This window comes from Puntigrus tetrazona, chromosome 14 (genome assembly GCF_018831695.1).
Source record: "Puntigrus tetrazona isolate hp1 chromosome 14, ASM1883169v1, whole genome shotgun sequence".
NCBI classification, from domain to species: Eukaryota; Metazoa; Chordata; class Actinopteri; order Cypriniformes; family Cyprinidae; genus Puntigrus; species Puntigrus tetrazona.
Genome location: NC_056712.1, coordinates 16,899,007 through 16,917,911, shown reverse-complemented (window position 1 = coordinate 16,917,911; position 18,905 = coordinate 16,899,007). Strand labels below are relative to the sequence as shown.

Below are 18,905 nucleotides of genomic sequence, written 5' to 3'. Positions count from 1 at the left end.
GCAAAAAAACCCAAGAATCAAGGTTATAGTTATGGAAGTACATTTAAAAGCAGAAATGTGAAGCTTAATAATATTACATTTATGCTCATTTGAGTCCTCAAATGAGAGCCGCTTGGTGTCCCAAGAAAACTTGTAAAGGGTGACTTAATTACAGCTATTTTAAATAACTCAACTGAATTAAAAATAATAAATAAATAAAATGGTAATCTGCATAATGCTACAAGTATTGTCAAATGAGCTTGAACCCTTTAAATGCATTTCCACAGTTAATTTGTTACAGGCTTTATTTTTCACGTAACAATGATTGCAATAACACTAATGAAGAGTGGACACTGATAAAACATTGTTTGATAAGTCCTCCGTAATTCACGAACACAATGTGAGGAGAGTCTGATATGGACTGAGCAGAAATGAATCCATCCAGCTGTCTGCACTTACAGCGGTGTGGCCTTCCAAAACTGCTCTCTTCATTAGAGCTCTTGCTATGGGTTGATGCATGTTTGTACGCTGCCAGATTGCTTATTACATGTACAGGATCAGTCCCTCCCTATGGTACTGTGAGCCCAGAGAAGGCGGGGAGAGAGTCATTTTGAGTAGATTGGCTCTTTGTCCAATCTAGAAGGGTCAAACGGCTCTAAATATAGAGGCGTTGCAAATATAGCCACTTCTGTGGGAGTGTGGGAGTGTGTGTGTGTGGGTTGGTAACTCAGGGACAGGAAGCAGGCGAGATTAGAACCAGGATGCTTTCTAGACAGGATGGATGACATCAGGAAGACGCTGATCTGTAGCCCTGCCCTCTGTTGGACAGAGTAGGAAGTACCATGGCCAGCTCCTTTCTTGAAGGCACAGTATCTGAGGCTGTTCCTATACTCCAATGCATACGTGTAATTGTCTGCAGTGTGAACTTTGAGCTGGCCAGTTTTAAAGTCAATACTGAATCAAAATTGAGCCTATTTTCTTTCTTAATGCAGCTTGGGGACTTATTGTTTTCATCCGTCTTCATAACCTTTCATCAAAATGTAATTACTTCACACGCCTCTCAAAGAACTTACATTTTCAGCTGACGTCACCTAGCAGACAATAGCCAAAAGGGTTGTTTTAGGCATGGTTTTGTAAGTAATTTAAATTTTTACAATCGTACCAGTATTTGCGTGAATTTTAGATGTAGAGCATTCATGTAGCTTAAATAGTATTAGTAACATAAGCTAATGGGTTTGATTGCCAGGAAAGCAAGTCACTTTAGAAAAAGCGTGCAAAAGCATTATTGTGAGTTTAAATGGATAGTGAATATTCATAATTTATTAGCCCTCATGTCGATGAGACATTTCTCAAGATATCTTATTTTACGTTCCCCAGAAGACAGAAACTTTTAAAATGATGAGTAAGTATATTGACAGAACTTTCGTTTTAGGACAATCACGGTGAAGGTGTTAAAGGCTATTGGAGTGCATGGCTAAATGGCAAATATCAAATTGAAAGTGAAACTTTACCATTGACCTTTAACCTCTACTTCTTGGTTAAAAGATTCCTTAAAAGTGGGCATTTTCAAGCTTGGGTGTAGCACAAACTTTATAAACATGCTAGTGTAGCGATGCCCACTATCGTCTTTCGATGAATTCCTGATAGACAGAGCCAGGTTTTCTTGTTTTCTCTGAATATCTTGTTAAATATTTTGCTACCGAGTAAAGTGTGAAGGCCGTTTTATGTTGACTTGAACATTCTATTCTAGTCTTTTTAAGCTAAAAGCGCATTGTATTCCCAAGCAGCACATTTGATTATTTATACATTCGTGCAGTTGTTTGCGCTGACAAATAAAGAATATCATCACGAAAGCAGGCGGGTGTGTATTATTGTACGGTAGTTTCAAGTGTGTCACCTGCCAGAGGTGTGTGCGAGGCACAACAAAGCTTGTCTCTCTAGCTTGTGTATTACAGCACTCCGGCTCGGCGCGTTTCAGTATCAGATCGTGTTCCGCCGCTCCAGACCCCAAGTGTCTGCGGATCCCCAATCTAATATTCACATATCCAGTGTTGTTTTGCGTGAAAGCATAGCGGTACAAGGTTATATATTTTTAGTCGCGGCGCTGCTTTTTAGTTCAGTGTGTTGTGTCAGCTTGTCAGCGCCTTTCATGCTGAAAGCCCTCTTCTCAAAAGGACCCTCTTGTGCATGTAAAGAAGTGAAAATCTGTCTGTCTGCGTGCATTAAAGGACGAATACTGACCGTACTCTTGGTAACACAGCTTGACACGTTCTCATCTTGGCTAGACGCGGGAAACATGCGCGATCTGTCTCGTTTTCTCTCCTCCTCTCTTTTGATGAACATGCTTTGTCACATTCCCCATCCTCACCCCTCCTTCTCTTTCTCTCTCTGTGCTCCCCGCACTCTTGTTCTCTCCGCACCTCTCTCCTCCTCTCTCTCTCTCTCTCTCTCCCTCTCTCTCTCTCTCTCCATCTCTCTCTCATGCTCCACTTAGCGATGCTGTATAATTCTCAGAGCTCAGAGTCTGTGCGGAGCTCCAGTCATGTGCAGATGTAGGATGGAACAGCCTCTTAGCATTCTTCTCTCTTGCGCTCTTGAAAGGTTGTGACAACTCCGTTTCCTTTCTCTGGCATTTGTTCCCTCATCCGTCTTTCTCTTCCGTACCTTAAGACCTTTCCCGTCGGTTTGTGGACTAGAGTGCCGTGCAACCGGAAGGGGAAAGTGGCTGCGTGCCGTATCGTCTTGTCAGCGTGAGGTTGTGTGAGAGAGGGCGTGCAGAGACAGAGAGGGCACAACTGCTTCTCATACGTGACTTCTGAAGCCCCTCGCCCCTTCCTCCAGGAGAGAGAGACCGCCAGGGGACCGTGTCCGGCCGGTTTGGAGAAGAGGAGAGGAGGAGATACAAGGGGAAGACTCACGCTAGGAGCGATGCATCACTAGGGGCAACACCAGCGGTAGAGCTAAAACCCTCTCTCAAGAGACCGGTAAGAGCTCTGCAGAACCGTGTGTGTTTGTGTGTGTGTTTTGTGTGAGAGAGAGTGCTACTGAGCTGTGAAAGAAACTACTTCAGACCCTGCTGGAAAAACCAGCGCATGTTGTGTATTGGATGCTGGTGGCTTCTTAGCAAGCTAAAAACTTCCTTGCTCAACCAGCTTCTCCAGAAGGACCACGAAGACCAAGTTTTGCTGGTGAGCACCATGGATATGCTGGACCAGGCAATTTGAAAATTCAAGCTGGTCTTTTCAACGCATACCAAAAGAACGTCAGAGAACGTCAATCATTCTCCCTTCCTTGCCTCTAGGAGATCAGAGATAACAGAGTCCGTTCATCGGAGAGATCACGTTTCTTCTGTTTATGCCTTTAGCCGCTAACGTCTTGTTTGTATATTAGTTTGTAAGTCTCGGTAGACAAGCTTGGCACTTTAGATTGATGCAGGCTGACGGTAGTTTGAGATGAGTGGCGTCTGGCTGAGGGTGTGCGAATGGATCGCCTCGGTTGATACATCTCCTCCCTCTCATTTAATTATTCATGCATGTGCGAGTTTCAATATTTACAAGCCTGCAGTTTAGCCCTAATTTACCTCCCAGAGTAAACGGACTAAATTGCCAAATTTGATCAAATTTGCATTTCGGCGAAAAAAAACCCCCAAAACAAAGTGGCGCTTTGTTGAGGAACATTGTTGCTGAGTAATTGAGGAATGTTTGGGTGGGGAGGAGGGGGTGGTACTACGTCTTCAGGGAATTAAATAGTAAATTAGGAATTATGTCTGTTTTAATGGTTTTTAGGTTAAATGCAGACTACGTTCAGGGTGGGAACGCCTGAGGCAGGTTGTTTACAGCTGTCTAACTGAAACTGGCATCTCAGTCTTGGCTGCTAGTAGCCATAAGTGAGATGTTTGGTGAGCGTGAGGAATGTTGGCCTTGTGCTATTGGTCTGATTTATTATTCCGTGATGTCAAGTTCCCATGGTGACCGTTAAGATGTGAAATGTCATTAGTCGTTAACAGTGTGTGAAACCTTGACGTGTGTGGAAACCGTGATGTTTATCCTCGTACCTGACCAGACTGTATAGTTTACTATCCATTTCCTCCTCCATTTATTGAAATGCATGAAACACAATGAAATTTAATGCAAAAAAATCTCCCACTCGTATTTTATTCTCTATTTTCTTTGTTCCCTTACACAAACGCTCATATGTGCAAAGCTCACTTGGCTTTGATTTCTTTTCATTTCTGCACCATATGTGCTTTAGAGATTCGTGTAAACAGACCTGACTAGAGAGGTGAAGAATAGTGCGAGAAAGAGAATGAAAGGGTGAAAAGATAATAATAGCAGACCTTGTGTTAGATACAATTTAATTTACAGCAGTACACGCGCTTCAGTGTAAATGTGTGTGTTGTGTTGAATACATAATCAGTGATGGTGATGTGTTCTTGCAAAGCACTGGGTGGCCTCTGATCAAGACCCCTAAATCACTTCTAGGCCGGACTGAACTGATAACGGTGCATTTTGGGGATTTTCAGACCAGCGGCACACACATTCACAGCTGACCTCAGCAAAACACACACAACTTCTCACACACTGCAAGCTGATGTAGAATTAAAGACAGAATCTCGGCTTTAGAGGGAAGCAAGAGTGGATTAAGTGTCCCCGCGCTTTCCATCTCTTTTCTCCTGTAGTGAGCTAGTTTAATGGGCCCCGGGTCTGTGGAGGAGCCATATGCCTGATGACAGCTCATTTGATCACACAAAACTAACTGTGAGAGTGATAGAGTGATCAAGAGATGGCAAAACTTAATTGGCTCTGTTTACCTCGCCAAGTTGGGGCCTGTTTGTGCGCAGCGCGGGCGCCGTCCATCAGGAATAGAGAGAGAGAGAAGATTTTAATTGAAAATATGGATTCTATTAACCCTGCCGCCCAGGGCTCTCATTAGCATCTCATTAGTGCGGAGGAAGGTAAGGAACAAATTCTATTATTGTTGCAATAGGTGGCGATTTTTCATTTACAAGGTCCAGAGTGTAAGCGCATGGCGCTTGCTCTCTACGCAAGCGCCTCGTATCGATAGAAACTCTCCGTGGAGAATCAAGCCACAACACGGCAGAAGCGAAACATGCAATACGTGTCATTTTGTGCCGTCAACTTATGCAGATTTGCTTGCCTACAGCTGATGCGCAGAGGATGTGGTCTCCGTCATCATTTTTGGTCATTTTGTTAGCCTGAGGCCATGCGCACATGCAAGGCATGCTGGGAGGCTTGTGGAGAGGAGAAAGAGACGGCAGCATACAAGACTCCTGGAGTCAGCTGTACGCCTGGCGGTCGACCTCCCTGCTCGCCTGAGCCGCTAAAAAGCTCACCACCCGCCAAAGCTATCAGAAAAATCAGGATTCTAGAGCAAAAATATATCCTGTCATTTCCCCTCCTCTGGTTTTGCAGCGCCGTTTGACATCCTCCCCTTATCCCCTTGCTCTCTCTGCTCTCTCCGTTGCTCGGACACCATCCCCTCCTGCTGGAGACTTGTGGTACTGCACGCAAACTCGAGCAGGCACCAGCAGCGCAGGTGGGCGAGACACAGCGCGTTTAACCCCAGAGCACAGCATCAGCGCTTCCCGGGCTTCTGTGTTGACACAGATGTGTGAAAATGGTGGCGCTCTTTAGTGTTCCGCTGTGCTCTTTCCATTGTGCTCAAATCACGTGTCACAGTAGCAGAAAATCGTCGGCCAACACATGTGGTTCATGAATCAGATCTAATCTACATATGCTAGTTGTAAACACTCTTTCATGGTGTTTGAATGAGGCAGAATAGGTGAAATTGAATCAGAGGGTGTGTTTGTAGGGGCTCAGGATGAGTCAGGATAGATTTATTGTTGGTGTCGACTAATTTCATTAATTTCTTGCTATTTTAGATTTCAAGGTGCTTCACGGTGCTTACATTTTAAGGTGCTGTGAGCTAACTTAAGATAAGCATTTTCACGAAGAAGCAAAGTAGATGTCTGAGTGCTGTCAAGCGTTGTCCTCACATTCATCCGCTTTAAAGAAACATCTTTTTAGCTCTCGAAATACTACGCCGCTTGACTAATAAAACACATTGCTTTCGAACCTCAAACCAGCCACTGAAGGTGATGTTCCCGTTATTATACATTATTACTATTTGTATATATTTGATGACTATTTGATGGTTATTTGTATATTTTGAGTTTAATGACTGACAGGTGTTTTCTAACAAGACAAACAAGTAAAATAAAATTCAAATAAATACATGTGTGTGTGACAATGAGATTTTTAAATTTTACCCATTTTAAAGCAGAAAACCAGTTCTCTTAAATACTAATACTTTATTTCACAATATAACTGTTTTAACAGTCTTAGCGCATAAGCAACACATTAAGAATATTATAGTCTTACTGACCCCAAACTTTTACACAGTTGTGTATTTTTATTTGTCCAACGCATGCAATAAGTTGCATTTTAACTTTAAAGTATAACTTATAAAAAAAGGCTTTGAAAAACATTAAAACAGCTGTTCCATTCACATGTGCTCTGTCAGCTGTTCTTGAACACTAGAACGCTAGTCTTGCGCGTAGCGCACTTTGAATTAAGCATAATTACACTGGGCTTCCTTAAGGTCATCTACGCTGTTTATACAACCTGCAGAATAGTGGTTTATGAAAATTTTTTTGCGCATTCCCTAATGGGGGCAGCACGATGAAGTCCCGTGGGCTCGCGTGCGAGCTCTTGAAAGGATGTGTCGCGGCGTGTGTGTCATGGAGTGCGCTATTAAGCATGTGTGTGAGGCAGATGGTTGCAAAGCTCCGTGTGATGTAGGTGCTGCTTGATTTCCATCTCAGCAACACACGAAGCCCCACCCTGCGTCTTCTCTCGTTTTTCTCATTCACTCCCTCTGTGTTTCGCTCGCTCCGTCTCGGCCTCTTTCTCGATCAACCGGCGGTTGTAAACTCAGTGATTGACCTTTACTCTGACAGTATTTACAACTTAATCACATCCTCTGTAGCTAGTCCTCCTCGGCTCCTCCATGGCACATGCTGTTTTCGCAGCCTCTCTCCTTTACTCCAGTCACCTCTTCACACGTTTACTCATTTTTCAACACTTTCTATTAACGTCCGCTGCTCTTCCATTCGGTTTGAGCGGGGCGGGTTGTATTTTATTGAGGGTTGACTGATCTACTTGGGTTTCTAACACTTTTGGGGCCTTTCTGCTGGAGGGCGCGTCCTCAATCACACTAAAGCATTTGTTGTTTTTTTTTTAGATTATGCATTTTTGCCTCTTTGCACCTCTCTAGCGCTCTGTCCTTCACAGTAGAGGTCATTGGGAGATTGAATCCAGCCTCCCGTGTCTCTGTGGAGCTGTCTGGGTGGATGGAGGACAAGTGGTGTTGTAAATCAGGCGTCCCAGCATCCCTGCATCAGCAGCAGAACAGGAGAATGCAGATATGCAGCTAAGCTGCTAATGCTTTGGCAATACCAATGCACAGTGCTTATCATGCCAATGAAGCACATTAAACTGGAAACTGAGGCAGGAGAGGGAGAGGAGGATATGATTTTGTGTGTGCATTTCTTCTCATCTTTTTCCTCCTTATGCTTTCTCGTCTTGTCTCTTTTCTTGTCCCATTTCCTGTCTCGCTCTCATCTTTGTTTCTCATATTGTATCTCAAAATTTGATGCAACTTTTTCTCTTCCTGTATGGTCTTGACTTGCTTCCATTTTGTATCCACGTTGCCAACACGTCTCTTCTCTTGTTTCTTTTACGTCTCGCCTTGGTTTGTCTCATTTAGTGTCTTCTCTTATCTTATTTAGTCTCAACTGGCCTCTTTTCTCATTTTGTCTTGTCTAACCTTTTCCTTCCTCAGCTCAGTTTAAATTTGTCTCATCTCTTCTATCTCTGTCTTTTCTGTTCTCCTGTCACATTTTCACTGTCTTCTTTTCTGTCTCCTCTGAGTCTCTCAGTAATTCTGTTTGTTTACTCCTTGTCTCAAATCATTGCTTCACTTTTTTTCTGATGCTGTCAAACTATTAAATGCGATTAAACGTATGCAAATAAAGTTTTTATTTACATTGCATACTGAGCATATTTATTGTAAATATAAAAATATAAAACCCATGTATGTATTTAAGAAAATTTTTACATTTATATTCTTTTATTATATAATATAAATTATATAAATGTAAATATTTTCAAAATATACACTGTATGTGTGTGTATTTATATATACATAATAAATATGCACAGTGCACTGAATATATTATATATTTATATTTATATATTTCCTCATTTATCTTGTATTTTTCTCTTGTCTAAGTATTGAAATCTGACTGGTCTTTTCATATTTTGTCTTGACATTCTATATATTTCTATTTCAAATTTGTCGCTTCTCTTTTTTTTTAAATCTTGTTTTCTGATCCTTGTCTCTTTTTTCCTCTTTAAGTTTGTGTCATCATGAACTCACGTGAAGAGAAATCAAAGCCTGTGATATGAGGATTAGAAAGTGTTCAGTATTACAGTAAGCTGTCGTAAGGCAAACTGTTTTAGAGCTTATCAACAATTATTATGTACTCCAATAGTCACAGCTAACAATATGTGTGATTAGTCTTTAACACTTGAATATTAAATGGCTGAAAATGCCATATGAAACATCCCCTCTGCCCACATAATGGCACACTGTAAATGTGCAGTTGATTCATATGTGGAATTCACAGTCAAGTGAGGTGACTCGACAGTTGAATAATTAGCTCAGTTAAACTCAACTGCCTAATATCCCTTTGTGACACACACAGCAGACACGGCCAACTGCTGTAAAGCAGCATTTGTTCTGCTGTAATCAGGTGCTATTACAGCCAGATGAATGAGAGAAAAATTAGCATAGGTGAGGCCTTGAGAGACAATCCTCGAGATTTGAGTGTTTAAACCCATCATTGGATTTCACCTGTCATCTCCTCCATGTGTGCAGCGCTTTCACAGATGTGCAGATAGAAAATAGAATGTGTGTATGTGTGTGTGTGTTAGGAGTCAACAATCCTATCACTGTGTGTGTGTGTGTGTGTGTGTGTGTTTACAAAGACCAGATGCAAAACCTCAAAGTCCTTTATTTCCAACAGGCTCCAATATTTAGGTTAATTCATACCCCATGACAATGAGAAGGTTATTAGGCTTTCAGCTAAATTTCTCTTTTATTTGAAATCGATTAATACCAGAAGATCATTCAAATAACTTCAACAGCGTTAAGACAGATTCACATTTTACAGTATATCACCTTGAATTTAAACTGAAAGATTCTACAGTAAGACAGACAGTTTTGACTTGCTGTTGTAAAATACAAAATGAATTAGATGCGCGAGTTGACTTGATTTTCATCTTTGCCTTGCCTTGTTGTGACATGTCTGGCTGTGTATATTCACATTCTTTCACATATAAGTAAGCGTGAATTAGGCCCATCCCACTCACCACACAAAATACATCTATCGCGATATTAACAGGGTATAAAGCCCCTTCCACCAGCGGCTGCCACGTTTGTAGTGTCTCATGACATAAGCGGCCATCACGTCAGCCCTAGTGTTGTTTTATTTGATTAAGGCATGTCGATATTAGTATGCAGGTGTATGTGTTTAGTAGGCCTGGCTCTGTTTACTATGGATGGATGGAGGTATTCATTTTCTCTGCTGCAGTCAATTTGGCCGCTGATTGTGTGTGTGTGTGTGTGTGTGTGTGTGTGTGTGTGTTTGACTGTCACAGCCAGGCTGGCCAGTTTTGCCGCATCACTTCCTGGCTGCTCGCTAAAGTGCTGCTGCCACTTATCGCCAGACCAGCTACGCGCTCTCACAAACCAGCATTTCACACCTCCCGTGTCCCATGGTCCCTCTGTCTCCTTACCCTAATCTCTCTGCTCCTGCTCCCTGTGCCAGCGGGTGAACATAATCTGGGTGGTGCGATTGCTCTGTCATATTAAACTCTCCAGTGTGTTCCAGATATATCGAGTCTCTCAGGGCGGCGAGACTCAGTAGCTGGCAGTCCCCTGGTTCCAAGGGCAAGCCCCTGGCCAACACTCATTAAGCTTTTTTGTGGCTATTCAGGTAGCTAAGCGCTGTCACGCCTGCGTAAGAAAGCCTCTTAGCGCCCGGTGACGCCCGTGTGACAGCCCGGCTGTCAGTGCTGCTCGACCTAGTCGCTCTCTACAATGAGGCTGGAACTTCAGTTAGAAACCAGCTGTCAGCGGCACGTCTCCTCACGAGGCCCAGAAGCCCGAGCGCCCGGGCTCACCTGAACCTAGGCTAGAGCCACACGAGCGCCAAGCGCGAGTGAAAATGACACTCAGCGGCCGTTCCACCCTGTCTTGGGAGGAATGGGGGGAGGGAGTTAGTCGCTAAAACATTTGCCCCTCCGCTTCCCGAATCGGAAAAAGACATCCTCATGGCGGCTTTGATGCGCGCTAGATTCGGGTTGACTGTCAGAAGAGATTGGCTGTTTCGCGAAAGTCAACATGATTAAGAGAAAGGATATGCGAATAGCTGAATTCGGGGAAATAGATTTTAGGCCGTTTGTCATAAAAAGATTGACCACGAGAGACAGTTATGCGCCTGTGTATACATGTGTTTAGGCGCGTAGTTGTGTGTATATGTTTGAGGAAACAGATGCCTGAAAGGGCAGTGTAAAATTTGTGTGAGCTATTATCTGAGCAGAGCGCTAATGATGGGGAGAGGCGACAGCAATGTGGCCTTGCCTTTGGGGACGATATGCGCCGATCAGCTACACCATCTGTGTGTGTTTGGCTCTGAGGAGCAACAGTCAGTTAAATGGGCAAGAGGCTTGGAGACGAGAGGGCAGTGTGGCGTTTTTATCCCATCATTCTTGATCACCCAGTGACACCACCTCTCCAGCACTGAGTGCATCTGTCATTTCACTCTGCCTGCCTCTGCACATGCGCTTTCGCTCCACATGCATTTGCTGGAGATGAGCGAGAGGCTGCATTATGTCATTCATATCAAAACTAAAAATCTGTATTTCTTCTCAATTATAGTGTCTGTATATATAAGTATAGTGAGAACTAACCAAATGTCATTAAAAAAAAACGTTTCAAATTTATAAATGTGTATGTATATATATAATGTGTGCATACATAGAAGCCTTACACAATAAATAAATAAATATAAATATAATATATATATATACCTGTGTATATATATGTGTATATATATATATATATATATATATATATATATATATATATATATATATATATATGCTATATATAATAATATTATATATATATGTATATGTATATATGTATGTATATATATATATATATGTATATGTGTATATGTGTGTGTGTATATATATATATATAGACAGAGAGAGAGAGATAGTATTTGTTATCTTGTAGTATACATTTATTTTTTTATCTTGTAGTATAAATAATTGTTGTTTCAAGTATTTGCTGAAAAAAATAAAACATTTTGATTCAGCTTTCGTTATCATAGCAGCACATCTTTTAATATATCTTAATGTACTAAAATAAAACAACTGTAATGAAGCCATAGATGGACAGATAGATCAAAAGTACTGTAATATTATTTTGATAATACTAAAATAACTCTCATATATTTACATACATGCTATAGGTAGGTATGTGGTTTGTGTGTAATTGCAGCGTCGTTCATGCGTTTGTGCATTTGTCCTCATTCAGCATGTGGACTGCGGAGTAGCAGCGGGGCCGCTCTTGGCCTTGTGCCGTCTAAAGCAAGCGTGCTATTAGCATTCACCTGACTCCAGATTGGTATTGATCTGCCATCCGCTCCATTCATTGCCGTTCTCTCAGCAGCACCGCCAATACCTGCCTGCAAGCATCCACGCCGCGTGCTGGCACCTGCATTAACCGTGTCCGTGAATTCATTCACCGCTAAGCCCAAATGCCAGTATGCCTCCGCGCATTCAATAAGCACATTCCTGGGCTCGCGCTGGTCTGAGAGCTTTGTTTCGAGTGATGTTTCATGGATCTCGAATCGCTCTCACACCTGATCTCTTGACCTGGCAGGTGTGGGCACAGATGGCGCCTGGGCTTATCGAATATCAACACGCACAAAAGGAAGAAAATCCTTTAAGTGCTGCGGAGAAGGACCGTTTCTTTCTGCGCTCTGTCCTCCGGGAGCGGTGTATGGGCCTTGCGTCCGATCCTGATTTTAACTTTGTCAATGCTTAAGGCTTTGAATTTCAAACAGATCAATGGGGTGAAGCAGGGCTGCTCGGAGCCTGGTAAGTTTCTCTGGAAAAACTCTCTTCTCTGCTATTGTGACGGCTCAGCCCGCTGTCATTGGCCTGTGCACACACCATCTACTGGTTCTGCCGCGTCCATTGATGTGTGTGTGTTCGCGGCCTCTACCAAACCACCCCGCTGCCACAGTGCTGCTCCAAGCTAGAGGAAATTGCAGTCATGCCGCTGGGGCGCAGATTCAGGCAGAGCCGCGCTTCCCTGGCTCCATGCAGGTGCGCTCTCTGGCTTTGATTTGGAGCAGCGGTGATGGCTGATCTCAGACCTGTGTGTGCACAGTTGGTTGACACAATGCCAGCATCTGCTTTTAAACCAGGAGGTGTGGAGATAGCAAACTCTGAAACCATCATGAAAATATAGGCAGCATGAAAGGAAAATACTGGTTATTGACTGATTGATTTACTTATTCACCAAAATAGCTGTTTGATGAATGGTGGTATTTAACAATTTTAAATTACACTTTTGGACTCTGACTTATGAAACTATTACATATTGCATTTTTAGAAAACAAATTTTAGTATATATATAGTATTATATATATACAGTATATATATATATATATATATATATATATACTCTCTCTATATATATATAATTTTTTTTTTTTTTTTTTTTTTCAATTCTACTAAATATACAATATGGGAGAGTAAGCAGTTAAAAAATAGACCTTTGGTGTGGCGTGAAGATATGGGGGGAAAAACCGTCCATAAATAACGCCAGGCTAAATGTATCATAATCACTTAGTTACAAATAGCATGAAGAGAGTTTATTTAATTTTTTTGGATATTTTTCTGTCACCTTGAGACACATTAGAACTCAATAGACACACTATCGCTCACGCTCGGACAGTTTACATAAAAATGATTTTGCTTTGATATTATTTTATATTTAATGCATAAAGCATTATGCTTGTGTTTGGAGTTAGATTTTCCCAAAGTGGTTTTTTTTTTCCTTCTCCGACAGTGAGGCAGAGGTAGCGCCAGTTCTGGTTATGTGCAATTTTATTTGTACACAGTTAGAAAGCGCTCTTTTTATGATCCAATTAATTCCTGATCGATACAGTCCCACCATTTTCTTTTTTCCGCACATCACTGTACAACCATTATATTAGTAAAATTAGATTTGTAAATGCTCTTTCATGCTGACACAGACAGAAATCTTTCCGAGAGCTTGTGTTTTTTCCGTTCGGAGAGATCAGAGGTTGTTGTTAGAATGTGTGTAAACCGTCAACTGATAAATCCTTTATATTACAGGAAATCAAACCTTCAGGCCAGAATCCATTTGGCAGTGTAAAATTCTGGTCATACGTATCCCTATAACACCATGAATACAGTTCGCATTGCCACATTCTGCCAGTTTGCATCATGGGACGTTTCTGGCCTTGCAGAAATGTTTTGCGTGGTAGTGTTTAAACTGTATGTGTGTGTGTGTGTGTGTGTGTTTTGTGTGTAGTCTTGCCGACCGTCTGTACATAAATGGTAGACAGTGTGTTATGGCAGTGCAAGCATATCAGCATCATTTGCATATCCTTCTCCCCTCTCTCTCTCTCTCCCTCTCTCTCCATATATCTATACTCTTACACACACACACACACACAGACACACAGTTTCTTGGTGAGGCGTGTGGGAGAGATTAGAGTGTAATGCTGTCTAATCCTGCGGTGACTCCACGACCTTCTCTCCATCACCTCTCCTCAGCAGGCAGCACAGAGCAGTCGGAGAGAAATGGCCACTTTTGCTTTGTGACAGCAGAGATGCACGTAAAACCTGATGCTCATGTTCCTTGGTAAATGATTGAGCCTGATCAAGGCATTAAGTGGAGAAGCAGTATGTTCACATAACCAATGTCTCAAAGCATGATTAGTGACCGAAATGGTTTTGCCAAATACAGGCTGTGAGTTAGCGTTGTTAATTACTGTAAATTGGACTATTCATAACGACAAAAATGCGAACTAACACCAGCGAAACCAAAAGCGTAATAAAAAAATAAATAAAAATGTGATTTTTTGAAAAATCTTTTTGCAAATAAACTTTTCATATGCTGCTGTTTCAAAGGTAATATAGCATGACGTTATTAAACCCATTAAGTAAGTATGTTTCTTCCTCCACAGTTAAACATGTTCCCATCATTTAAATACTACAAATGCTACTTTTACATTTTGCTAAAAGCCCAGAAATGAAAGGTTTTTATATTAAGCGTTAAATAAAATCTTGTGAAAAACAGTTTTTAATAAAATAAGAACTATAAATATATAATATATTTTTTTACATTTGACCGATATTTTGAATGTCCATTTATTTTGAACACCTTTTATATTACTTTTGTATATTTAGAAACTACTAATCTGCATTTCATTATAAGCGCACTTTTCCAGCCAATACAGCAATAGTTAATTTATAATTATAATAAACTGGCCTTATGGTGATATATTTCCATTTGAGTCAGCAAATCTGCAAAAATCACATACGAACCAAAAAAACAAACAAATACATTTATAAGAAAGAAATATTATTTGTATTCTAAATAACCGTTTTAGCTGTTAAATATAATATTTGATTTTCTCCCCATGACAGTGGCAGATGAAATAGCATAGGTTTTGAATTAAATTACATGCTTCTATTTGTATTATTTCATATTTAATTTTACCGTGTGCCCCCGTGTGATCCCGAACAGGCACAAATGCCTAAACACACACTCCAGATGCGTCATAGTAAAAATGGCTAGACTGAAGAAGAAGCGAGAGTGGTAAATGTGTGGGTAGGTCTGATGCGGGGCTCGGAGACATTAGCGCTCTGGGCTGACTGTGGCCATCGATCGCAGGCTGGTCTGCTGGTAGGGATAAGTCATTTCTCCTCTGTCTCATTCAGCTTTAGCCTGGCCTGCCCTCCACATCATTACTCTTCTCCCATCCTCTCCTCTCATCCTCTCCTGCTCTTGCTCTCTCTCCTTCCCCACATACTTCAGACCAGGTCACGTGAGTACACTGTTTACCACGAGGATGGACCTTTGGGCTAAAGGAGTGATGTTGCACTGTTTTTAGTGCCTCTAACAGCTCAGCTTCAGTCTAGCGTGGCCTGATAAAGCTATAAATCTGCCATTTTCTTTGGTGCCTTTAAGTCAAAGGTTAGTGAAGTGCTAGGCCAGTTAGTAAGCTCAGTAAAGTGGACAGTGATTGTTTGTCTTTCTCACCCCACAGACACGCTGATATAAACACACAAGCCATTTTATATCTTTCCATAAAGCGTCTGTGAAGAGGTTGTTCCACCGTTAGAAATAGGTTGAGAGATGCTCCTGCTCTGTAATTTGCCTACCCCTCAGGTGAGGTGATTTCTAGCCATGAATTCAACACGCTCACATAATCAAGGTGTTGTGAGAATTGACCTAAACTGTTCCACTCCCCATTTTACACTCAGTGGCCTCCTTTCATCCTCCTTCTGTCTGTCCTGTCATCTGTCTCTAGTTTTACAGGCATGCTGTTAAAATGGTTACACACACACCTATGGCTTTGTATTTACTTTGGTAGCTGATCTCATATCTGTATTAAATTAGTAGTATAAAAAATGTTTTGATTATTTCATATTAAGTACAATTTTTTCAAAGATTTATAAGCCTGTTAAGGCGATGGTTGGATGAATAGATTTAATAATATTAATATGGAATTAATTTTCTCAAGATATATTTCCATGTTAGCATTGAAAACAGTTAATTGTTTGAGAAAGATTTATTTTTATTTTTATTTTTTAAATGAATCTGTTGAGTAAGAAGGTTTAAAAAGAACAGCACTGATTAGAAATTTCATAATTTACTTATAATTATTCAGCATTTATATACTTTTGATCGATTTATGATCAATCACACTTCAGAATATATCATTTGATTTTTTTCTCTGGAACTGATGTCATTCACATTCATTTCACGTTAAAAAGCAGGCGATATACCTCGTAAAGCAGCACGATGCTGCACTTTCATGTACGTGATCGGTCAGATTTGACTTTCACTAAATATCTTCTGAAAACCTAAAGAGATATTATATAAGTATGACCTCAATAGAAGAGCGGTCTGTAGAGAGAGTGCAGAAAGTAGGCAAAGCGATGCATCTATATTATGAAATATGAGAATAAGCAGAGAGAAATAGTCTTCCCTACAATTTTTTCAAGCAAGGATCCATTAGCCATATCATTGAACTAAGCGAATTAAGCTGATCTTTTCTGAACTCTGTTCAGAAGCTAACACGAAAGACTATTACTAAAACAGTCAACCTGCATTCAAGTGTTTGACTAGGCAATAACCTGTATCAGCTAGCCATCAAATCCTTATTCTCTCACCCACGCGCCTTTTAATTCTCTAGGGTATTTAGAGAGAAAGTCACGGTTGAAGTGTGGGCCTCCTGGTATTTTTTTAGAAGTAGAGTCTTTATGGAATGCAATGTTTCCATGCCAACTAACTTAAATTCTGACTCTGGTAGTGTAGCCCAGGCCTAATAGGTCATGCACTCTGTTAGTAGACTGTGAAGCAGAGTGGAGAACTGGTGAAAGATGAGCGTCACAGCGGTTTGTATCCGTTTTTAGCGTCGTGTCTCATTTCTCCGGTCCCTAGGGGGTGGCTGATAGAATCGGTGTTATACGTTAGTTAGATCGAGAGAAGACACAGTTTATCACGACCTGCGTGCCGTGGTCGCCTCCAGGTTAGCCTGCTATCGTGAAGCTCCACGATTCAAAGGCCAGATTTTACGTCTGTTTCGTTTCAGAAGGGTGTTAGGTCATGATGAATCTGTGCTTGGCCCGATATATTGATAGGCTGTGCTGAGCGTAAGCCTTCAGGTAAATTAGCAGGCTATCGCTTCATAATAGCGCTGTTTCTCTTCTCTTCCTAACAGAGAGTGCTAATGCAGCGCCTCTGCACTTTGCACACCTGCTCCTCTCCTGTCCTGTTGCTCAGCCTGAAGATGGCATTGAATATGTGATCGTGTTTCAGACCGCGGGTTTAGCGCTCGCGAGCCTTTACGCCTGGGCGTGATTTTCAAGGCTCATAGAAATATGCCACAAGACCATAAACAAGGCAACCGTTTACGTAGCTTCATTTTACCTCCCGCCCGACTTACGCGGTACAAGGCTGTGATAACAGCATTAGAGCCAAGTCATGTTGCTACTGATCGGTACAACAGGCGTCTCTCATATACTGAACTCTCTGCCCAGTCATTAGGAAATCCGTTTGAAGATGATGCTCAATGGCCCCATAGGAATAGACTGCTCTCTCTGATATTACACCTACAAAAGCGTTTTGATCTTCAAAAGGTGCACGGGTTTTAATAAGATGCCGTCAAAATTTGATTTCTTTCAAAATCGGCAGAAATCCTGCAAATCAGTGTCCTCGATCTTTGTACAAATGTGTAGTAGTCATAATGTTTTTGCGTTCACACAGGCCCTAGAGAGAAAGAATTTTGTCTAGTTAATTACAAGCGCCCCAAAACACTTTCTCTCTGGCTGATGAGAAGGGATGGGCTGTGGAGTGTGTTAAACCGAGGAGAGAAGTGGAGACAAACTATTTTGTGCCTGGTTGCAGATTCCTTCAGAGAAAGGTTGATCCCTGCACTTCCAAAGGGCATGTCGGAGAGACATTACATGTTGAGTTCAGTCTTTTGTGTTTTCCCAGAAACTGAGGATGATGATGATATTATAAGTTTGAAAATAAATGGTGCTTTCCATACACAGAAGTTAATGCTGCTAAGGAGATTAATAGATTCATAAAGTTATTTTTTGTGAATGTTATAAAAAAAAAAGGTAACTTTTATTTAAGGCTCTTAACTAGTTAATTATTAGCATACACATTACTAGAATATATCATTTATTAGTAGTAATTAAACACATGTTATTACTTACATGTATGACCTTTTTCTACATCTGATCATTCAATGCTAAACTTATCAACTACCTTAATAACTATTATTAAGCAGCAAATTAGGAGAATTTATTGGGGAAAAGTCATTAGTTAATAGTGAATAATTGTTCCCTATTTCATTCCTATTAAATTTAAATATTAAATATTTAATAAAAATTTAATGAAAGTAAAATTAATTAAATTAAATATTAAAATTTTTTAGAATAAAATGACAGGATTTGATATACGTCTGAATTATACGGTATCTTGCAAAATTTATAGTAAATAAATAAATGCATAAAATATATTTATATGCATTTTTAATAACACGTTATTCAGAAAAGAATACATTTAATTTGAGTAAAGAGTAGAGATTAAAGACCTATCAAGCTACCAAAAATATTGCTCTTAAAAATCACAACATGATAGTTTAGACACAAAAATATTAACAACTGTTTTTCCAACGTATTCAGTAATAACAGAAATGTTTCTTGATCAACAAAGCCTTGAATTAAGTAGTTTCTGAATGAACATTTGATACTGAGGACCCTAGATATTGATGCTGAAAATTCAGCTTTGCATCACAGGAATAATTTTAAATATATACAAATAGAAAACAGACGTTATATATTTGTAATATTATTCCTACATATTTCATCATCCCCTAATTTTATGTTTTTAGATCAGTGCCAGAAATGCAGGGGAAAAAAATCCATAATATTAGGAGAATTTGTCCATGAGTAGTCAGTCATACCCAAATGAGATTAGTTTATTGC

The 18,905-nt window shown here is 40.6% G+C and overlaps 1 protein-coding gene across 2 annotated transcripts in view; it reads left to right on the top strand.

The window, feature by feature from the left end:
- tenm2a (teneurin transmembrane protein 2a) overlaps positions 1–18,905 on the top strand; it is a 262,295-nt gene that overhangs the window by 118,751 nt on the left and 124,639 nt on the right. Inside the window, exon 1 of one of the 2 annotated variants that reach the window (XM_043257658.1) lies at positions 2,831–2,963. The exons of the other annotated variant lie outside the window; for it this stretch is intronic. The gene's annotated coding sequence lies outside the window, so the exon portion shown is untranslated. Of the gene's footprint in view, positions 1–2,830; positions 2,964–18,905 lie in introns of those variants that run through there. 2 annotated transcript variants of the gene reach the window in all.